This window comes from Mercenaria mercenaria, chromosome 17 (genome assembly GCF_021730395.1).
Source record: "Mercenaria mercenaria strain notata chromosome 17, MADL_Memer_1, whole genome shotgun sequence".
Classification (NCBI taxonomy): domain Eukaryota; kingdom Metazoa; phylum Mollusca; class Bivalvia; order Venerida; family Veneridae; genus Mercenaria; species Mercenaria mercenaria.
This window is the reverse complement of record NC_069377.1, coordinates 30,985,031-31,008,574: the sequence shown is the minus strand read 5'-3', so window position 1 is coordinate 31,008,574 and position 23,544 is coordinate 30,985,031. Positions and strand designations below refer to the sequence as shown.

The 23,544-nt window shown below is 32.4% G+C and overlaps 1 protein-coding gene across 10 annotated transcripts in view; it reads right to left on the bottom strand.

The window, feature by feature from the left end:
* The window catches only part of LOC123537603 (mRNA export factor GLE1-like), a 62,898-nt gene extending 41,157 nt beyond the window's left edge, over window positions 1-21,741 (bottom strand). For 6 of the 10 annotated variants that reach the window (XM_053527569.1, XM_053527571.1, XM_053527573.1 and 3 more), the window contains exon 1: window positions 21,533-21,673. The gene's annotated coding sequence lies outside the window, so the exon portion shown is untranslated. The other 4 variants (XM_053527566.1, XM_053527564.1, XM_053527563.1 and 1 more) reach the window with 4 other exon arrangements.
* Window positions 21,742-23,544: the final 1,803 nt, after the last annotated feature.

Here is a 23,544-nt window from a genome sequence, read left to right as displayed (position 1 = left end):
ACAGTCTGATACAGGAATTCTTTTTGTTATGTAGCCGGATACCTATCATAACTAAAGCACTATACAAAACAGAAATGTTAAACATATACATTTCAAATAAAACATTCCATATATATACTGCTAAAGCATGATAACCATGCGTGGGGTTCAAAGAAATATCTAAGTTGTTAAGAGCATTCTAAATTCTATTTTATCTTAGCTGAGGAAAAATTTAGGAAGGGCCATCTTACTCTAGTAAAATGTAATACTTATCAGTATCAAAACTGCTGCATCATTTGTCCTTCATTGTAAATAATCTGAACATTTTGCTAACTTCTAACTTTATGCACCTTATCCTTAGTCAGTAGCACTATACTGTATTGCCTATTTCATAACTCCATGCAATTTCTACGAACTATTTTTATGCCAATGTATTGGTAACCGACATCTAGCTTAATTAAAAGCATTCTCTCTTACACATAAAGTTCCACCAATATTTTTCATCAACAGATTTTACTTGTCAACTTGCAGTCAGGAAAATACTTTCAATCAGAAAAAAAAAATGCAATTTCTGTAATCAAAACTTAAACACTTTCTGTCACAGGATTATATCCCAAAACTTTAGAACTGAAAACTGTTACAACTCTTTTTTTCGGTCAATAATATATATTCCTCTCTCCAATATCTTAAAACTCTGAAGAATATTCCCATTGTCTTAATTAGAATTTCATTTGTAACCTGATTCTATCCTTGCCCACTATTGTAATCCGATCTTACAGTGAATCATTAACTGAACCAGTAATTATGTGGAAACCCCACCCATAATGCATGTAAATACAATACTGTGACGCTTGACCCTTGTTAACCTTCAGGACCTTAAATCTCAAAATCTGAAACAGTTTAATTTTACTAACACTGAGAAGTCTTTGACTAATTACTATTGATTGATTTGTTTAGTTAAATTACATTTTTTCTGAATAAAATGCAGTTTTTATAAGTACAAAAAGTTAAAAACATAAAATATCCAAGTAACTGACAACTTCTTCACATGACACAAAAGGGGCCAATGACCTTGGGGAACATCAGAGAACATCCTGGATTTTATTGGCCTTTGCGATCAGCACATACAGGCCCAGATTAGCTGGCATGCAGCTGCGCAGGCTTAAATTAGGGTCTACACTACTTGCTACTTGAACATCAAAACTGTACCATATCTATCGGCTCTGTAGCAAACAGCGAAGGTCCAATGACCAGCTGGCACTGTTGTGTTGCAGCTGAACAGGGTCTGCACTGGTCGCTAAGGCCTGATATGTTCTTGATTCACAGTCAGATTAATCTAAAAGTCAACAACTTTGTTAAAAATTGTATGTTGACAACAGAATGTCAGAAAAATTTACATGACGGTAGAGTCTGAATTATGTACTGTAAGTTTAAATTAATTAATGTGAACAAATTCCACTGAAATTTCAACGGAAATTTTCGGGAAATTTAAAAACAATCTTATTATGAAAGTTTTAATTTTTTCAAATTAAAACAAGAGATTTCTTTAATTTCTGAACAATTATAGCCAAAAATGCTAAATCAGCGAAAAATTAATCTCTTACAAATATTTCTATGTTTCAAAATATGAGCAATCATTATATAATGTAATTAATTCCCTTTAATGTAATTTGCATGAAAAAATCACTGAACAATTTAAAAAATTTAGATGCAATTAAGATGCTTACCTTATTTTACATGACATATTCTTCTAATAAAATTCAGAATTCATTTATATTTAAGCCTGACATCCTTGACACGTTAATACACAATGTTTAGAGTGTATTACTCGACAAAATCTTCTTTGTAAGTTGAAGATACAAAATAAATCCTTAAACTGTTTAAACTGTGAAATTTAAGCCCCAGTTATTTAAAGAAGTGTAATTTTCTCTTATAGGAAATTACTATGAGCAATCACTAAATGTTCAATTGTAAGAAACGAACATCTTCTGGTAACCTATAATTTGTCACAAATTACTGCTGTACTATACATATAACATACCCCTTGAACACATTTTGTTTAGGTCACCTTACACTTGACATACACTCCTGATGAGAATATATCCCAGCAGATCTGCCAGTTTATTTTGAATCCATGAACACTAAAATGTTATTTAGAATCCATGAAAAATCTATTCCAAATCAAAGAAAAACCTGTTCAAAATTCATGAAAAATCTATTTGGATTCCATGTATTCTGAATCCACAAAAAATCCTATAATCCTAATTTTGGAAACTAAGAAAAATCAACACAAAGTTCATGAACAATCTGTTTGGAATCAATGACAAATTTGTTTGTTTAGAATCCATTAACCATTAACAAAAATCATTCCCGATCCATGAAGAAATTCATTTGAAATGCATGAAAAATGTTTTCAAAACCATGAAAAATCTATTGTGAATCCATGAAGAACTTACAAACATCTGTACATTATGTACTGCTGCTAAAGCATATTCTAACTAGATAATTTATCAATTTGTCTGGTATGCAACATGTTGTCTCAACAGTGTATTAACATGCATTGTTTTACTCAGTATATAACAAATTACTTTTGCAAAAAATGCACCTAAATGACCTTCACCTAAACCACAAAATGTGACCTGTCACATGACCTTAGATGAGCCATATCTGACAAGTATTGCACAATTTATGTGAAGTTTCAGCAATTTTTAGGTAATAATGTTCATAAAACATATAATAAACATGTCTAAATTGTTGTAAATTATCCTAAACTTACATATCTGGTAAGCAATTTTAATATACTATTTTCTCTGCAACTGCAGTATTTTCATAAGTTCTTACTGTAGATTTGGTCATTTTTACGCTATTTTTATTTTTCATAATTCAACAGACAACAGTCTATTCAGCATTATTCACATTATGATTTCGTTTTCCTAACTGTTTAAAAGTACTTTCCAGATAATACTCACCAATGTTTTGGATTTGTGTCTCGACTTTGATCATATTAGCAAAAATAAAATATTACTGAACCTACAGTCTTGTGAACAATGCATATAAATTATGCAAAATTTAGTACACTGAAAATATTTGTATTAACCACCTTTTCATGGAATATCATAGGTTACATGCAAAGTAAGATTATGTTTTGCCCATAAATTTTTTATGCATTATGTTCTCAAATACTGTATTACACACAATGTAATACTTGCATATATTATATTATATTTACATTAATTTTTGCAAAAAAAAAACAGCGATGTCAAAATATATTATATTTTTCCATAAAATTCAAACACATCAAATTCAGTTAAAATGTGTCATGCAATTTCGTATGGGTAATAAATAAAGGTGAGTAAATTCAAAGATACAGTTTTAATATCATCAAATGATTTTACCAAAATTTTTATGATTCTTTTCCTAGATCTGTTAGTCAAAAAAATCTGTGAAAGTCATTCATCAGGACAAACCATAGTGCAAAGACATCTTAAAGATGTATTCTGCTCATCTTTCATTGAAATATTTTATATTAAGATATTTACTTCAAATGCAGATAGTCCTCATCAAATATATTCAACTTCACTAAATATATAAATAAATAGTCTGTTTTGAGCTACATTCATAATCAAATGTCATGTAGTAACAGCTAATTGTGTAAAAAAACTTCCAGTTTTTTTATGGGAGTACACATTTAACTGCTTTCAGTGTACATGTATACAGTGTGTATATTATTAACCAATTCATTTTAATAGACATAAATTTGTTTTCTATATACAAAATACTGTGTATTTTTTTCATGTTTTCAAATATGAAATATGGTCTAGTATACTTAAACGAACACATCTGAAAAGAAAGAATGTTTCTGTAAATATAAGTAATACGTATATATATCTTAAATCAAATGCATGAATGATTCTTTTTTTAAAGTTAAAACCAGAACACATAAGAATCTTTAAGAACATTTACCTGCACTCACGTAAATTTCATTTATTTACAATAATCCCTTTTATATCCATAATGTTAAAGAAACTCATAATGCCACCATAAGACAGGATCCAGACTGCAGACTGTGACACTATCTTGACTATAAAACCACAACAATAATAACAGTCACTTATCACAGTAATATGAAACAAGTCTATCAGTTTCATCCATTTATAACAAGACATTTAATTACTTTATAATCAGCTGGTGTCTGACCATGTTTCATATTTTATCTAACATACAGTAGAACCTCTACAGATTTATTGAAACCTGTTTGTTGTATGGACATTTTAGCTCAGGAGATGTAATATTTTACTAAATAAGAAACTTTTCATTTTATGGCTTTGCCAAAAATGGCTTACTTATCTGTGGACATAAAATGAATTTGACCATAGCTTGATCATTTAGATTTAATTTCATAGACTAGACATTGAGTCCATATTCATGAACATTTGTACCCAACAAATATAAACGATTACACAGAAATCCCTTATTAGCCTTTATCATGCTAAATTTCTAAAATGGACTGGTCCATCAATGGCGTCATTCAATTTGGGCAGCACCACATATAATTCAAACAGCTGTTCACTGAAAATTTACTGACAGAATAGTGACAAGTGCAGACTGGTTTGAACATTTAATATGACAAAAAGATTCATGGAACTCGATCTTCTCTTAAAAGTGCCAAGTAACAGTTTTTTGCAAGAACAAAACTACATAAACTGGCACCCACTTTCACTTAACAAAAAGTTAAAACTCCATATTTGTCAAAATAGATTTGTTTTCTAAAAGCTGCAGGTATATGCAAGATGTCGGAACCCTTTTTACAAAATATATATTAGTCTGATTTGGTAACTAATCAAGCATGAGCATAAAAAAAATCAAAAGTATCGGAAATATCTCCCAGTTGATTTGCGGTTTTAGTTTATTCAAACATGACCCATTAAACATTCCTCTATGTATAAAATTAATTAGGAATTCAGTGAAATATGTGGTCAGTTATGCATGAGAAATAACTCTATCAAATATTCATTGAGCTTCAATCCATCAAATTTTGACCAGAGGGTACATACATACAAATGTAAACAAAATAGCACAGTCTGTCCGAAAATGTTGACTTGTACTTATTATAACTGATAATTATAAATTACAATTAAAATTTCAAAATTATAAATGAAACTTTCAGCTGTCAAAGTGAACCTCTGTGAGTTAGATTATTTAGTTAACGCTAATTGCTCGGAGGTCACAACGGGAATAAACAAAATACTTGTTAATAAGTAATCATGGATTTCTAATGATCCAAATATAACAAATATAAGAAAATCAGCTGGGCAATAACAGTTCATGATTTGCTCACATAAGCCCGGGTGTTTGCTTGAGAGTGTTAAGCAATGTTTCTAGAACCAAATAAAGAAAAAAGTAAACATTAGTTTTATCTTATATTAGGTACTGCTAAAAACATTTTATATTCATTGACTAGCATTGCATTGACTATATAAGGAGTGGTAACAACCGACAAAATTGTTTCAGTTTCATAGTTTAATGAGCCAGACCTACCAAATGACTATGGTCATTATTAGTCGATCACAACATCTGATCATTGCCTATTAGTCAGCTGCCCACAGCTATATGATTAACAAGCAACAATGTGACGTGCTATAACTATGTCTGCAATAGGAGACCGTTATCACATCAAGCCATCATACTGCAAGGCCTAAAACTGTGTGAATCATTTATGATTTTCACACTGATCTGTGACACAGTCAATATATTATCAATAAAGGGTGGGTATCCTCCCACTATCATATTAACATTTAAAACAATATTTGCCTAGCCCTAATTACGTTGTCTATTCAACAGTGACATGGAGCTTTTTACTACAGAAAAACAAACTTAACGAGAATGGCTGATAGACAGGTAACTTTGGCCTACATATTCTTATAATTTGCAACAAATACAATCAAAAAATTTCTTGAGAGCTACACCGCAGCTTGTCTCTGACTGGTTTCAGAGCAGACCAATATTCAAATTGTAACCAATCAAATTAGCTTGAATGTGTTTTGTGTTTATGTCTCTGATTGCATGGTGTGCTCAAATACAATCAAATAAGAGCAACAAAGCACATTCTTACAAACATGGTCTCTTGCTCAGAGCATCATTACATCAGGGTTGTATGGTTGTTGTCTTGAATTAATCTGAAACACTGCTTTAGACCTTTAATGTCTATTTTTAATCATTTATTTTAAAGACACCCACAAAACAAATGCCGGAATAACAATCATTGACCCCACATTAATGCACTTTCCCTGTACTTTATATTTAATGTATACAAAAAGATCAAACTACAATTACCTTTTTAAAAAATTTTCTTGTAATTCTTACCTTTACAGTTTTCTTTTACATAGAATGATCATGTATGTCACAGATTAATCCATTATTCATTGCATATCATCAGTATAACCCCAGATGAAACAATCAAATTCTAGCGATTTTTGTTATAAACCTTTTCTGTTAAATGTTATTACACATTTTTACTTGAAAGTTATATAAACGTTTTATAAAAATATTGATAGTAAAAGAGATAGCATTGTCCGCCGTCTACCTTGGGGGCATAGGACAACATTTTGTGAGAAATCACACTTCTCTAACAATAGTAACGCAGTCAATCAATTGCAATGTTTTTTAAAGTATCAACAAAACCGAATACAAACTGAAATTACCGTATTAGAACAGCTAAATTGTCTACCATATTTCACATTTTTACTGTGTGACTAACACAGTAGAGAGGTTTTCCATAGACTTTCTCAGTGTATTTATAAACAACCCATGATTTCCTAAGTCCAAAAAGGGCCATAATTCTTGCAAAAAGCAGGATGGAGTTATGTCTCTTGATATACAGAGTCAGCTTATAATGATGGTGAACAACTGTTGCAAGTTTCAAAGCAATAGCTTGAATAGTTTAGGAGAAAAGCTGACCTAAACATAAAACTTAACCAATAAAACTGATATTTTCTAAGTCCAAAAGGGGCCATAAGTCTTGCAAAAAGCAGGACAGAGTTATGTTTCTTGCTGTACATGGTCAGCTTATGATGCTGAACAAGAGTTGCAAGTTTTAAAGAAATAGCTTTGATAGTTTATGAGAAAAGCTGACCTAAACATAAAACTTAACCAAGAAATCTGATTTTCTAAGTCCAAAAAGGGTAATAATTCTTGAAAAAAGCAGGATGGAGTTACGTTTTTTGATGTACAGGGTCAGCTTATGATGGTGAACAAGTGTTGCAAGTTTCAAAGCAATAGCTTTGATAGTTTAGGAGAAAAGTTAACCTAAACATAAAACTTAACCAGGAAATCTGATATTTTCTAAGTCCAAAAGGGGCCATAATTCTTGCAAAAAGCAGGATGGAGTTATATTTCTTGCTGTACAAGGTCTGCTATTGATGGTGAACAAGTGCTCCAAGTTTCAAAGCAATACCTTTGATAGTTTAGGAGAAAAGCTGACCTAAACATAAAACTTAAACAGGCAACGCCGACGCCGACGCCGGCACAGACGCCGAAGCCGACATCAATCAAGTGATGACAATAACTCCTCATTTTTTTACAAATAATCAGATGAGCTAATAAAAACTGAAAAGAATGACATAGTGCTGAATTTGACCAAAACTTTTATTAAGTACAAGCCGTCACCTTCAGGCAAAAAGGAGTGTAACTGTTTTCTTAAGCCTTAGCCTGCTGGCGGCAACTCAGATTCTGCCACTGCGACCAGAGCAGACCAAGATCAGCCTGCACATCCAAGCAGGCTGATCTTGGTCTGCAATGGTCACAATTCAGACAGTAAATTTCAGTAAACACCAAATTGAATAATAAATGGTACTGCCTAAATTGAATGACAGACCCACTGGCACAAGATCAGAAGGAAAATGCCTACGTACGTGTTATACCCTACCCCTAGGTATTCTATAAGAACCATGGTCGTGAACGGGAAAATATACTAACCCGTTTCAATCGCGCATTTCATACCTAAAACACGCAGTGCGGTAAATGTGTACTATGGATATCAAACAAGTGGTAATTTATCTTCCATTGTGTACCGATCACATTTTTTCAATACATCTTATCTTAGAAAAAAAACGCGTAGTTTATAATAATTTCAACATTACACAAAAAACTTGCTTGAACTTCCCTGGTGAAGTTCCGTTCTAGATTACAAACCATTCTGATTGGCTGTTGTGAATATGTATGTCAATCGTCATTTTACTACTGTACACGTGTTCGCTAAAATATGTGAAAATGCAGCAAAATGAATGAAATATACAGAACAGATGCAGACCAATGTACGATTTCAAATTAAAGATCATATATATACAAGATGAATTTCATTCATCATTTCGAGTTTTAGAGTAAAATTGTGATTTTTTGAAAAATCTGTTTTTGTTTGTTTACGTTTCGCCAAACATGTGCGCACTGCCGTGACCTCTAGACCGGATGTTCATTAGGGAAGTTCAAGCAAGTTTTTTCTGTAACGTTGACGAAAGCATAAAATATGTTGATAATCTCAGCAATATGGAATATTGAGACAATGTGACTGGTGCACGATGGAAGATAAATTATCGCTTGTTTAATATACTAGGTACCAATTCACCGAACTGCGCTTTTAAGTTGAGAAATGTACGATTAAAACGGGTTAGTGCACTTTCCCGTTCATGACCATGGTTCTTATAGAATACCTAGGGGTAGGGTATAACACGTACGGAAGCATTTTCTTTCTGATCTGGTGCCAGTGGACAGACCAGTCCATTTTAGAAATTTAGTAGGGTAAGGGTTAATATTATGCACTTGTCATTTCAGCACAAAAAGGGGTATACTATACTGTTTTCTTTTGTATTCTTGATTTCCATGCAGCTAACCACCATTTTGCACTAAGGTGACGAATTAAAGGTGAAACAAACAACAGAAAAGTTGTCCCATGACAACCCACGTATCAAACCATTTACGTTATGATCAATTTTAATACACTTAATAATTATAAACAATAGAAGACGTCCTACAATATATATCTGTGTCAAAATTATTTTTTGCGAAGACCACCTATAATCTGATTGTAAAACAAAGAATGACTTGAAATATTTTGGACTTGATTAAATTTGATCCATGTTATCAGATGACCTTTTATTGAAAATGTAGCAAATTATAGCTCAGGTAACTACCTACGTTTTGGAGAAATAGATCGTTACGAGAAATGGATTGTTAAGGTGGAAAGAAAAATTTACAAATTGCATGCACCAGCTCAACCAAAACATTTGCACTTACTATACACAGGACGAAAAAAAAACTCTCCTAAATTACAATGAATCATGGTTTTATCATTGTGTATGAACAGAGCAATTTGCCCAAAACATTTCAAAATAAGAATGTAAGCAAAGTCACTATTTTAGCATTATGAAGAAATAAATTGTGAAAAATTAATGTTTTATTTCAGAAAAATTAACATATAGTATGCTGAAAGTAATTTACCTGACGCGATATTATGCAGCATATTTTTGCAGATCTGTTGATTTATAAAATATAAGCAACTGTATAATTATGCAAATATTTTCAAAATGGCCCATTAAGTTAATTTTTTTCTCACAAAACCTGTTTTTGGCCATTATAGTTCCATAATTCCTTAAATTTCATACTAAAAACATGGGCAACACCTGTCTAAATTGATGTCATACATAATTACATGATTAGAAAAGCACTACTTTCATTAGTGCACATGAAGCTACAAAGAACCATAAAGGGAGGTAATCAAACCAATGAATTAAAAAAAAACTTCTACTACATTGATCAGTCTTCGAACTTTTGACAAATATGAGTTGAAGTAAAAGAAATATAACAAGAGCACCACCTTGTGGGTGCTGATGCTCATCTGATTACTTTTTTTTGTATAATAGTAAAATTGTCCTACCCATGATTTTTTAAGTCCAAAAAGGCTCATAATTCTTGCAAAAAGCAGGATGGAGTTATGCTTCTTGATGTACATAGTCAGCTTATGATGGTGAACAACTGTTGCAAGTTTCAAAGCAATAGCTTTGATAGTTTAAGAGAAAAAGTTGACCTAAACATAAAACTTAACCAAGAAATAAGATATTTTCTAAGTCCAAAAGGGGCCATAAATCTTGCAAAAAGCAGGATGGAGTTCTGTTTCTTGCTGTACAGGGTCAGCTTATGATGGTGAACAAGTGTTGCAAGTTTCACAGCAGTAGCTTTGATAGTTTAGGAGAAAAGCTTACCTAAACATAAAACTTATCCAGGCAACGCCAACGACGATCAAGTGATGACAATAACTCATCATTTTTTTTTCAAAAAATCAGATGAGCTAAAAATAGAATTTAACAAGAAACTAATATATTTGATGTTCATAACAAAAAATGTAGCAACCGCGGCATAAACAAAGGTATTATGTTCTGCACTGTTCTTATCAATTTTGACCCTGTATAATGTTAGAAGCATCAAAAGCATTATTATATTTTGCATGTGCAGAAACAATTACATGTTTTTTCCTTGTTACATCAGTTGCTACAAACAAGTACTTGCTGTACAAAATCTGAACCACTTATCTCACCGCCACAAAACATGACTCAGGTTCCATCAATGAAATACAGTATTTTCCTTGTTTACAAATTTTGCCAACATTTCATTCACTTAAAAGAAAAGATTAAATTTCGAAAGGAAATGACAAGTATTTTACATTTAAATATAATCTACATTAAACATGCTGCAGTCATGTTACTTCTTGAAAAAAATGATGTACATAAATAATAAAAACCATAAATTGTATCGCATAACCCTTCTTGTCGGGAAATGTTACACCATTTTCTTGTTCTTTTTCATGTTTTGAATGAACTTTTTTGCAAAGTGCAGCTTTCACTTCTATCAAATGTATCAGTAACCTGGTTTTGGGATTAGTTATCCAGTCTCAGATTGCAGCCTTGTCATTGGTTAATTTCAATCTGTACTCAGCAAATCAAATGCTCAGGATCTGAGACTGGTCTGAGAACCAAGTTCTCCAAACAAAAAACTGACAGCTTCCACACATGGAGAAGTGAAGGACAAATTTCTCCAAATGTATGGCGTCTTTAGCAAATTATCAAAGCAAAGACTGTCTACTTTAATACTGGGCATATGCTTTTCACAACACAAGGACTTAGAGCAAAACTGTCTGGTCTATCTGCTTCTATTTCTATACACAGATAGACTAGTTTTGCTCTAACCCCTTGTTAATTTAATTTAATTTACAGGTAATACCAACAGAATTCCAAACTCGGTAATATTTTTAACCCCATAAAAAAAATATCTGGCCTCGGAAATATTTTATCATTAAAATATTTATATAACTGAAAAAAAAATGTGAAAAAATTCCTTTAAATGGCTGATTTTTTTTGCAATTAAGTAAACAAAAGTTATTCTTCAACAAAAATGAAGCCAAGATGGACCATGATAACAACATAATAGAGACGGACAAATTGTATGACTTAATAATATTCATGGCCATATCTGCTTCGTAATTTATGGTTTTTCAAGTCTTATTTAAATCATAATACAGACTTTTGAATACTATACAATATAATATCCTGTTCAAAGAAACATAGTCTGATCTCTTGCTCTGTTTTTTTTTTTTTTTAGCTCATATCATAAAATTTGTAATAAAAAAGCGGAAATTAATGATAGCTTTAAACTGTTCTTTTTTCTTAATTTTAACATTAAAATCTAATTATAACAATTACAACTATTTCAAAAATGTAATTATAGCAAATATGTCAACAGAATGTCGCAAAAAAAATTATACTGATCAATCAAGATAAAGATCTAAAAAAAAATGGTGTTTTTTTTTCAGCCTTGGAAAAAAAACTTTTACAACAGAAAAGCCAATATGAATAGACAATGACAGTGATATGGCATTACATTGGCACCTGAGATAACAGCTGTTCAACAGCAAAAATAGAACAACAACAACAAATGATAATAACTCTTAAAGGTGGATAATCAGATTTTGGCCATGTAACGGATTTGTTCGAAACTTTAGCATCTGATCATTTACACTCATTTATGTTCACTTAACACTTAATACAAATTAGATTTTCACTGGAGGTATTTTTAAAATTTCATTTTCCTATCCTGGTTGCCAAACCAAGATAGAGTTATTTTATCAGAAGTATAAATTTGATAAACATACTTTGCCTAAGGAAATGTATAAATATTAGACATATTGTAATATATTTGTAAAATATTTGCATTAAAAATTATGTATTTAGATGGAATTCATTAGAAACGCATGTTTGAAAAATTATTATTACCTCCCTTTGCCTATCTTGGTTGCGCAACCAAGATAGATTGGAAATAAATGAATTCAGAAGCTACACATAGCTTTAAAACTTGCATTTTGGTTCTGATTGTTCAATAGTTGATATGTCTATCAAATGCAAATGTAAAACTAGACATTGTATGGAAATAAGAAGAAATACCCAGCTTTTTATATACTTTCATATTAAAGGGGAGTAATTACAAAATTTTATAAAAATAATAAAATATACATTTCCAATAGGAATCTAACTCTATGTAATCGGTCTTTTTGTTCCTTAAATAATTCTCTACTAGAATATACAAAAAGTAAAAAATGTCATTAAATGTTGATTAAATGTGATTGACCACCTTTAATGCAGTTCACCTATAATGACAATCGGCAATTTCTATTTCTGTGCAATTACATATTTCCCATACACAAAATCAGCATGCTTAGGCCATAACAGAAATTTTTTATAACTTTCTTCATACAGATAATACTTAAATTAAATAGAACAAGAGCACCGCCTTGCGGGTGCTGACGCTCATCTGATTTTTTTGGTATAATAGAAATATTGTCCTACCCATGATTTTCTAAGTCTAAAATGGGCCATCATTCTTGCAAAAAGCAGGATAGAGTTACGTTTCTTGATGTACAGTATCCACTTATGATGGTGAAAAACTGTTGCAAGTTTTAAAGCAATAGCTTTGATAGTTTATGAGAAAAGTTGCCTTAAACATAATACTCAACCAAGAAAATGATTTTCTAAGTCCAAAAGGGGCCATAATTATTGCAAAAAGCAGGATGGAGTTATGTTGCTTGCTGTACAGGGTCAGCTTATGATGGTGAACAAGTGTTGCAAGTTTCAAAGCAATAGCTTTGATAGTTTAAGAGAAAAAGTTGACCTAAACATAAAACTTAACCAAATATCTGATATTTTCTAAGTCCAAAAAGGGGCCATAAATCTTGCAAAAAGCAGGATGGAGTTATGTTTCTTGCTGTACAGGGTCAGCTTATGATGGTGAACAAGTGTTGCAAGGTTTAAAGCAATAGCTTTGATAGTTTAGGATAAAAGCTGACCTAAACATAAAACTTAACAAAGAAAACTGATTTTCTAAGTCCAAAAGGGGCAATAATTCTTGCAAAAAGCAAGATGGAGTTATGTTTCTTGATGTACAGGGTCTGCTTATGATGGTGAACAAGTATTCCAAGTTTCAAAGCAAAAGCTTTGATAGTTTAGGAGAAAAGTTGACCTAAACATAAAACTTAACCAAGAAATCTGATATTTTCTAAGTACAAAGGGGCCATAAATCTTGCAAAAAGCAAGATGGAGTTATGTTTCTTGCTATACAGGGTCAGCTTATGATGGTGAACAAGTATTCCAAGTTTCAAAGCAATAGCTTTGATAGTTTAGGAGAAAAGCTGACCTAAACATAAAACTTAACCAGGCAACGCCGACGAAGACGCCGACAACCGCTTAAGTGATGACAATAACTCATCATTTTTTTTTCAAAAAATCAGATGAGCTAAAAACGGATACACTACCTTTATGTTGTTATAATTTTTTTGTTGGGTTTAAGCTGCACCGACACAAGTATAGGCCATATGGCGACTTTTCCAGCTTTGATGGTGGAGGAAGACACCAGGTGCGTCTCCGTGCATTATTTCAGAACGGGCAGACACCTGGGTAGAACCTCCGACCTTCCATAAGCCAGCTAATATTGCTATAAATGTTTTTATCTCTATAACTGACTGTTATAAATGTTTAAAAATAGTGCACAAAGGTGAGCTTTTGTTTTCAAAACATTAAAAAACAAGAGCTGTCACTAATGGTGACAAATGCCCCCCGCAGCGCCTTGATCTTTGACCTGGTGACCTTGACCTGGTGACCCCAAAGTCAGTAGGGGTCGTGTTCTCAATAAGTATTATCAGCATGTGAAGTCTGAAGGTCCTGGGTGCAGTGGTTCGCGAGTAAAGTGCCTTCATGCAAAAAGTTAACGTTGTGACAAACGAACGGACGGACAGTTGAAAACTAATATGCCTCCCTTCGGGAGCATAAAATACAGAAAGGCTTGGCCAATAATTCAGAAGCTTCCAATCATTTCCTGTTTCAACATTCATATATATACTGTGAAATCACAAATAATTACATGTCCAGGACCAATTACCTTGAACTTGTGACTGCATCAAAGAAAGTTTATGCTAACAAAAATAAACAATTTCGCAGTACATAATGACACCTATTAGTAATGTTGGTGTCATAAATCACCATACTTCACACTGTTGTCATGATTTAAGTATGCTAGTTTTTGTGCCAACATGACCACATTAATTGCAACTTTTATGAAAAATCACATATCTATTTCTCAACGTCAAAGCTACCTTGGAAAAATACTAAACTTCAGAAATAAAAAGTCCTGCATTCTGTCAATCAGTGAAAAAAAACTTACGCATCTATGATTTATTCCATCATTATGATTATTACCATTTATATTTGTAGAACACCGTTCTGATTAAACAAAAACGAAATATTTCCACTTGATCTCCACAACTGTAACATTATTTCAATCAACCAAACTTTGTTCGCAAATATTGTTTCGTTCTATACAATATACATTAAAGTAACTAAATCCGTTTAAGGTAATTTACATGTCTCGTATAGCTGTAGGTAGCTCCCCCTTGATCTACAACCTATAGAAAATCATATGGCGCATCCATACTCATTATTGCCCTAAATCTGTTTTCACATAAATGCTGGAATGTGACATAAAATTGTTTCTACAATGCATTTACTTTCGAGCGGTAAAACATTTTTGTGACCTGACAACAAAATTCTGTATTGATATAAATACGGGTTTGAAAAAATAATTTGATTTCTATACAATGTACTACCATTATGCAACACTAACTTTGTATTCTTTAATCAGTAAGTACCAAAATGAAATAATAAATAAACAGTTATAAATGGAGTATGATTATATTTAACCAAAAATACAATTACAGTCAAACCTGTACGTATTAAACAGCCAGCTAAAAGTGCAAGAAGTCAATCTGGCTGCTTAAGGCAGGTGGCTGTTTTAACCTTTACCCTGCTAAATTTCTAAAATGAACTGGTCCATCATTCAGTTTGGGTAGTACCACTTATTATTCAAAGGGTTGTTCACTGAAAATTTACTGACTGAATAGCGAACAGTGCAGACCATGATCAGACTGCACGGATGTGCAGGCTGATCTTGGTCTGTACTGGTCACAAACGCAGTATCGCTTGCCGCCAGCAGGCTAAAGGTTAAGGCATATGCTAGAGTCGGGCAAAATTTTACTAGTAACAGAGTTTCTTCCAACCTTGGATATTGAATGACAAACATCAAAGAAACAAAGATATGCAATAAAAGTCATAGGTCACCAGTATTGAAAAAAAGACTTATCTGTCCTTGAAAACGTCATTTTTGGGGGAAATACTGGTGGCAATAAAGACAGGTTCAACTGTAAATAATTTAACATACCCCCTAAATATAGTTCATATATAAATTGAAAAATGGACAAAATGGACATAACTATAACAATCTACACTATGCACATGCCCACTTGCCATTATAATGATGTATACCAAATTTTGCTGGATTTTGACAGAAACTGCAGAAGTTTAAAAAACATGGTTCTGATGTACATGTAGTGTCAAAAAAAACAAACAAGGGGCATAACTCGAAAAAGATCTGTCAGACAGTGATCACAGTCTTCAAAATATACCTAATTATTGTCCACTTCATGTTGATGATGTATACAAAGTTTCGTTTAAGCTGTATGGAGTGCACAAGACAGTGAGACAGATGTATGGACAGAATGACATAGACAATACAATAAAACCAGTGGCATAAATAGGGAAACAGAATCTGCCAACAAGTTGACTCCTCTAAAACTAATGGTATGCCTTTGATGTAATCTTTTTTCATAACTACTGCAGAACCCTGAAAGTACACAGAAAATGCAGATTGTCTTCTAACAGTTTTGAACTTAGCCAGACCGATATATTACAGACAGCCATGGTCTCTTTTATATCATGATGAGCAACTGCTGCAAAGGACTTCCTATTTTTTCTCACAAAAATTCTCAATCAATTCCTGCAGTGTTTTAACCCTTAGCCTGCTAAATTTCTAAAATGGACTGGTCTTTCATTCAATTTGGGCAATACCATTTATTATTCGAAGGGGTGTTCACTGAAAATTTACTGACTGAATAGCGAACAGTGAAGGCCATGATCAGACTGCACGGATGTGCAGGCTGATCTTGGTCTGCACTGGTCGCAAAGGCAGAATCACTTGCAGCCAGCAGACAAAAGGTTAAATGAAGACAATACATAGGGCAAACCCTTGACTCTTCCACAGTGAAAGGTCAATCCTCAAACCCAATGACACATTGTTTACAATAAACCGACATAATCTTACAACTTGTTTACATGTTTCATATTTTCATACAAGCTATAAATTTCATACAGAGACATTAATGGTCAACACACTTAAAGTTAATGACCGGAAGATATTATAAAACTGTCAAAAGCCGGATTAATAACGGCACTAAGGAATTTTGAACTGCTATAAACCTTGGACTAATCAGCTGTTCCATTTTGATCTTTTTATTTTTCCTTCTTCAAAAACATTCAATGGCATATCTTGGAAGTTATTTCAAGACTGATCAAATTTGCATATCAGTAGAACAGTTATACTTTTTTGATGATTTTCTAGTATGAAACTGTCATATTAACATACAAATGTATCTAGGAAGTTATTTCAAGACAAGAAAGAATTTTAAAAGGCAACCTAATAACTTGACTCAACTCATCACTAGCAATTTGTTTTTCCTTCTGAACGGCTTCTATGGCTGAGTGGTTAAAGTAGTCAGCTTTGATACACTTGCTCCTGACCTCTGTGCATTTGATTCCTGTTTGCACTAATGTTTTTATACATCTAATAAATGGCCTCTGACTAAGCGGTTAAGGTTACTGACTCTGAATCACTTGCTCCTGTGAGTATGAGTCTTGCTCATGTTGTTATGTAAAGAAGCCAGACAGCTAGCTTGCGGAAGATACAATAGTCAGTTCTACCCAGGTGCCCACACCTACATTGTGTGTTTTCTAGACATCAGCAACATTATATTTTAACCACTTGCCTAAGGAGTCCCCTTTAAGGTGTTAACCTGCAGTACGTGGAAATGACCTTATCCCTGGTTCCAGTACCTTGTAAGGGGGTCTGTAAAGTGCAGACATATCTGTTGATGTGAAAAGACAACAAATGTGCACACCTTGTCCTAGACATAACAAGCAAATAATTATTGTAAATACACATGAAGTGTTTATACAAGCATTTCACAACTGCTACTGACACAAACCTAAATAACACCATTCAGTAACAATAAACTCCTAATATTAATAATTTAATATCTTTGCAGCTGCTATAATAAAATGCATAATAAAATATGTTAATATATTACATACCCATTTACTCTTTCAGTTACAATGAAACCTTAAACTTCACTATTTTTCCTTGTATTTTTTTTTTGATATTTTCATGTTACATGCAAGTGTGCAGCATCTTTTTGACTTCAGTTTCATGTGTTGTCAAATTAAAAAGATATTTTCAATTTTACTCATGCTACAGAACAATTTATACAATCAATATAACAGTTACCAGCAAAGATCCAATATGAAACATAAAAGAAATTATCAGACTTGCATCTTCAAATATAGATCTGATGGTTCTTTAACCCTTAGCCTGCTAAATTTCTAAAATGGACTGTTCCATCATTCAGTTTGGGCAATACCATTTATTATTCGAAGGGGTGTTCACTGAAAATTTACTAACTGAATAGCGAACAGTGCAGACCATGATCAGCCTGCACAGATGTGCAGGCTAATCTTGGTCTGCACTGGTCGTAAAGGCAAAATCAGTTGCTGCCCGGCAAGCCAAGGGTTAATATCGGAATGATATTTTGCTCCTAGTCGGCAGCAGAACTCAATACAAAATTAATAACCTTAATTACTTGTTCATGAAAAAAATTACTGCTATAAAGACAAAAGTTTATTGAACCACTAAGAAAGTCAATATCTAATCAAAACCATAGGCATTCGGCGCATATGTTTGGTCAATATTGATGATATATAATTATTATAAAAAACATTTTAATTTAAAGTAAATGGATGCTGGATTTATGCACAAAATGCCTAAGATCAAAACTTGAAATTAGAGTTGAACTGAAGTCCACATGAAATTTAACTATTCATTAACAAGTTTCCTAGAATACAACTTGCAATTTATAATGCAACAGATTCCTGTCACAGATCTAGAGAAAGATGAAACAGTAATGTCAAAACCTCCATCTTTGTCACAGTTAGAAACAATAGGCCAATGACTGGCAGAAGTATTAAAAGGACTAACCCATACATTTTAGTAAAAAAAATACTTTCTCTCAAAAATCCATAAAAAGTAAGACTAGTGCTATAAACTTTAATACTGACATAAGATTTTGCAAAATTTTCTTGTAAATAACCAAAGATATCGTGCATAAGGTAGTAAACCGCTGCAACGCTTTTGAAATAATGCTGAAAATTTACATTCTTCCAGCATGTTTCCCAAAATTTTTATTTTCACTTTATCATTTTTCAGTGTCATTTGAACATCTTTAAATTTGGTGGAAACAAACATGTTGAAAAATTTCACCAAAACTGTGAGCGAGTAGCTTTAATGGTAGTGGACCTGTAGTGACACTGAGCAACTTCCATTTGATTATATATTTCATAGGTGTAGGAGCAACGGGGGGGGGGGGGGGGGGGGGGGGGGGGGAGGAGATGCTTTGCACACCCCAACTTTTGACCTAAAACATGTAATTGTCTCAGAAATAACAGTAGATAATGGAAAAAAGGCAATTTGAGAGAGCATTATTATGTACTGACATTAGGATGGCTATTGTCAAAAAGAAGAACGTTGTTTTATATGGGTAGGTTTAGCTCAGCTGCTGGCAAACCACCCCAAGATTTAAGATCGCTCCTATGGCCTACGCCAATGAATTCGGCATTTTTCAGATGTGCAGTATAGCTCAATGTGCACATAGCTATTGATAAAAACTGGATAGTGCTGAAACAGAACAGAAAATGTAATTTGCTGAATGTCATTATGGACCCACTACCTTTATATGTAATGCTACCAAAGTTAAGAATCAGTTTAAAGAAATTTAGTAATACTACCATTATAAAAATCCATTCAGTGTAGGCAGCCACAATATAGCCAGAAACAAAATAAACATAAATACTTGGAAGGGGTCCGCAGACCTTGCTCCCTCAAACATTTCTCTTGTTTTCTTACTTTATGAAAAAGACACAAAGGAAAGTGCTGTTCTCCTGCAGGGGACGCAATATCACCCCTGGTCTTGTTGAATCATGCAGTTTTCAACAATGCCGGTCATAAAATGACTAAATCCTGTCACTTTTCATTTTCTATGTAGCATGACAAATTTTTTTTAATGCTTTGTTTTAAAGGTGTTATTCAATCTATCTCAAACCATTACAACTAAATGACCTTTTTAAAACAATTACATTGATACGATCAAAGTCAGTCAGTCAATAATGTCTATGACATAAGCTTTTGTTCTGGGTGACAAAATGCGTTATACAATATTTTAAAACTTAGAGAAATGGTATTATATATAGAAAAGTATTTCTGAAGTATAAGTATATTCATGACTCTATTTCCCACAATAATATCAAAGAAATGTTCTGGAACTGTACATACTTTTCAATATGAATTAAACATTTTTTCTAAAAAGACTGTGCTGTAACACTGCATTTTACGATATCGATTTAAGGAACCAGAAAAAAGTGAAAATAAATTTCTGTGAATAAGTTTTGTATCCCCTGGCAACCAAAGATGAAAAGATCAAATGCATAATCTCAAATTACAAACAGAATAATATTTTTTTGTTGTATTTTGTATGAACCAGTGTTTAGAAATAAAGAATTTCAAGTGGTGACAGGCAGGTCTCTGTACTATCTTTAAAGAGAAATGAAAACTTCAAAAGAAAACAAACAAAATTGATGAAAGGTGAAGAAAATAGCATAATATTTCATCCACCCATTTACTGATTAATTATTTATTCAAACTGACAGTTATTTCTTTCTGTATGGAATGGACTTACTTCCCAGACTTAGTTGTGTTAATTTAGCCTAATGGTGACATTTCGTTTATATAATAAGTACTATAGAAAATTTCTTTAAAATCATAAAACTTTGCCTTAAAATTACATCATAACTTATACTCCACTTTGTCCAAATGCCAAGCTATTTTTTCCCCAAATAAAAGCTGGAGGGCGGCCTCTTCCCATCTTTGTGGAAAAAAACTGAACATTGTACAGATAGATACACCAGCAATATACTTGTTATACAAGCTACTTTCAACAAGCATCTATTACAAAACAAATTAAAATTTCTTTGTACCCCTTTAATATATACTTGTGCAACCAAACTAGAGGCCACTATAGTTTGTGTGGCTTGTTACAGGCTTCATATCCTGTACTTCTTATAATTCTATGTTACCTTTTCTCAGTAGACCAGTGACAATTTTTATCTTAAAGGAGGAACTGGTAGTGAATTTTGATTTGGATTGCCATTGAGGTCCGATTACATTTATACAGTGAAACAATGATCACTAAAAGTTACACTAAGTAAAGATTAGTAAAATGTTTTATTCAGGGTATGTTTCAAGAAAATAACAGTCAGCCCTAGTTTTCAAGTCACAGATGCTCGAACAAGTGTTATTTCACACAATGTACATGCAATAATGACTCTGGTTTATACTGGAGTACAACCAACAGTTTTGTTCTCTAAATGTCGGAATTTCATTTTGTAGATTTTCAAACACATTACACAAGTTGTCCGAGTTCCCATTATGATGGCACCAAAAAGTATCTTGACACAATTGTACAATGTCACCACACTCGAAATGTTGAAATATCAGAGTTTTAACTGTAGTGCAGTAAACATAGACATACATAACCATTTATCCTGCGCCAGTGATCCTGTTGGAGATCATTCAAATGGAATGACAGGTATATAATTAAGAAATAATTACAATTTTATTGAGATCAGATGGTGCCTGTTGTGTAACATTTCCTGAAAATTCATCCTGTAATTTTTGCTGTCAAAACTCACATGATGTCATCAATTTGATGCATCATGTTATTATTGATAAATTACCTAATTCTTACCCGTCTTAGCACTTTATTCCGAAACGAATGGTATTAGTGTGGATGCACTGTTCTCATACTAACATTTTTATGTCAAATTTACATAAAATTTAAATGTGAACATCGCTAGTAATGAAACAGATTGAAATTATCGACATTTCATCTCACCTGTACAGGTAAATATGAAAAGCTGTCAAATCTGTGGTGCAAGTTTTAAGAAGCATTCCGTGAAAATTAGTAATACCGTGTTAGGTATCACACTACTAATTGTCAAATTTATTTCCTGCATTTGTTATCTCCCTTACCTTGGTATGTAAGCATGAAGTGCAGCCAGACTAATTCTGGCTGGTTGTCAGACTATTCCCCCCCAAGATGATTCCCCCTCAAGACAATTCCCCCCAAGACAATTCACTCCCAGACAATTCCCCCCACAATGTTATGTAAGGGTGACAGTTCCCCCTCTCCATATTATAATATGTTTAAAGGGTTGTAAAGTTTATTTAATATGGAAAAATCCTATACTCCAATACTGTATATTTAAAAATAAATAGAAAAACTTATATTTGATGCATTAATTTGGTACCCAAAATAAGGAATTTTTTTATGTGAAGTAGTAGCATTTTGGATAAGTAGCCATGGCTGAGAACTTAATTATTTTTAAAGCAATTTATTTATTTGTTAACGGTACCTATAATGGAACCTCTATGCAAAGATGTATGTAAAAAAAAAGAAAATATTTACATTTAGTAAGGTAATCTGATCGTCAAAATAGCATATTTTTCTATGTGAAAATGTGGCATTTTTGGGAACGTGGAAATCATAAAAGTGCTTAGAACTTAAATACACTTAAAGCAATTAAGTTAATTTTTGTATTTATCTATAGAGAATTAACCTTTATGCTACGACATATATAAAAAGAAGTAAGAAATATTTACATTTGATAAGGTTGTCTGATCGTCAAAATAATGCTTATTTCTATTTGAAGTTGTACTACTTTGGATAATAGCTAGCTAGTTTATAGCATTTTCATTAGTGTTTTATATACATAATTATTTTACATTCTTTCTATTTTTATGTAAGTAGTTTATATATTACTATACTAGAATAAAAATTGAATCAAATATCTAATTACATGAGAGATAATCTAACCATAATGTTCTTTCATGTTTTCCGAGTTTCCCGATGTTGGACAATAAAACTATCTTAATCATATTAATTGGGGAAAACTAAAAAGATTACAGTTATGTTAATAAAAGCCAATAATACCACTTTAAACATTAATATGAAAAACTTGATAAAAAACGAAGCTGCAAACATGAATTAAAAAAATGATGAAATATCAATACAATTTTACAAGTTGAAACGTCCTTGGAATTCACCATGAAATTTATTAAGGATGTTACATGTGTTGGTTTGCTTTCATTCCAGAAAGCATGGAGTAATAGTATTTTCTCTGGATAAAAAGTACTATATCCTTACAATACAGGTTTTGATAAATTTCTTACAAGAAGAAGTTGATTGGCATTATCTAATTTTGGTTTATCACAATTTCCATCAAGTGCTTCATCAAAAGTATCACACAAAGTTAGTAATACTGATAATTGTCATTATACATGGACAAATTGTTATATTGTTTATAAATATCATAATCCTAACACATAGAACACAATTAAAATGTAACAACAACAATATCATAATTGATTGATCAATGTCAGCTTTGATTACTGTTTTACAGCTGGTAATTCAATCAAGAGGTGTGAAAGATTGACTGGTTACCATTTTGATTAAATTTGTTTATTGCAATAATGTTATTACGCGATTCTGGTAATCAGCACCTTTCAATCGAATTGAGAAGTCAAAGGAACAATGATTTGTTTGTATGTATCCCTTAATTATTATACATTTTAAGGTTTTTTTCTGGAATAAAATATCCCAAAAAGGTTTGAGATTTATTTTATACAAGTACTATTTCCTGTTTCATGTGTAAATAATCCTTCTATAAGATGGAAGTATTTATCATATTCTACATATAA